Source organism: Suncus etruscus, chromosome 11, assembly GCF_024139225.1.
Source record: "Suncus etruscus isolate mSunEtr1 chromosome 11, mSunEtr1.pri.cur, whole genome shotgun sequence".
Lineage (NCBI taxonomy): Eukaryota > Metazoa > Chordata > Mammalia > Eulipotyphla > Soricidae > Suncus > Suncus etruscus.
In genome coordinates, this window is record NC_064858.1 from 41,631,033 (window position 1) to 41,632,721 (window position 1,689).

Sequence of the window (1,689 nt, forward strand, 5' to 3'; positions counted from 1 at the left end):
AAGGACATACATAGTAATGCTATGCTGAGTCTGTTCTGCTCAGGATTATATATAAAACAATGCTTTGTTTTGGGTAAACAAGCAAGGATGATCTGTTTTAGGTAAAATAAGGTATAACCTAACACCCAAGAACAAATGAGTGGCTAAAGAAACTGTGGTACATTTACACAATGGAATACCACTCAGCTGCTTGGAGATGGATGAATATGGGGAGTATTATGCTGAGTGAAATGAGTCAGAAGAAAACTAATGAACATAAAATAATATCTAATTTGTGTAATATAAGAAAAATTAAAGTTATCATGGTAATAATATCCAGAGATAATAGAGATGAAGATCAGGAGGACCAGTTCATGGTAGGAAGCTTGCCACAGAATGAATGGTGAATGCACTTAGCATAGTAAACAGTCCACTGTGACAATGATAGCTGGAACTGATCACTTTGGAAAAGAACTGAGTGCTGAAAGGGATAAAGTGATAATCATGACACTCTTTCATTACTAATAGTGAGTGAAAACCACATGTCAAAAAAAGAAGAGATAGGGCCTGGAGAGATAGCACAGCGGCGTTTGCCTTGCAAGCAGCTGATCCAGGACCAAAGGTGGTTGGTTTGAATCCCGGTGTCCCATATGGTCCCCCGTGCCTGCCAGGAGCTATTTCTGAGCAGACAGCCAGGAGTAACCCCTGAGCAATGCTGGGTGTGGCCCAAAAACAAACAAACAAAAAAGAAGAAGAAGAGATAAAAAAGAGAGAGATCCAAGGGGAGAGAAAGAAGTAAAATGCCTACTCCAGAGGCAAGTGAGTGGGAGTGAGTAGGAAACTGGGGACATTGGTGGAGGGAAATGTGCATTGGTGAAGGGTGGTGTGCATTCTATGATTGAATCTCAAGTATGAGAATTTTGTAACTATAGTGCTTAAATCAAATAATTTTATTAAACATTAAAAATTAAGATAACATAGAAAAAACTTGAGTTTTAAAAAGTGAATAGACATATTTTGAGGAACATTCCCATACTATGTCTTATGATACTCCATCAATAGAAGCATGGAATATTCTTTGCTCATAGTAGAAAATATTCCAAATTCTAAGTAAATACTATCAGCAGTTTTTGCTATGGAATTCAATATCCTCTACTTTCACAGTAGGTATCTTCTCTTACTCTCCTTAGAGTACTGTGTCCTTCCATGATTTCAGAATCACTTAGGAATGGTTGACTTAGAAGATGATCCTCAAATTTGGACTGTCTTTTTCATTCTTTTTGTGTGCCAGGAATAGAATCCATGGTTTTTTTTATATAAAAAATATATACTCTACTATTGAGCTACATCCCTGGTGTCTACTTTAGGTACTTAATAAATATTTATAGCTTGGTGGTTCCTGGAAGAGATAACACAAGGCTTGAAAACTCACCAACAGGATTAGTTGATCTGAATCACCAGTTTCTTCTATTCTTTGCATGCTTTGGCAAGAATGTTTCTCTGCCTTCTCTGTTTAGCTAATGCGGTTGCTGTTACATTCCTGGGGAGATGGTCCAGGTTTGGGGATCATAGCCTTAGAAGACACATGACTGCAACTAAAGTGTAAGTGAGGACACTCAATTTGTGCTGCATACTGTAGCTCACAGGCCACAGATTTTGTGTTGGAACTCTAGAAGGGAAGCGAAGTCCATCTCTTCATCTGCACTGAGT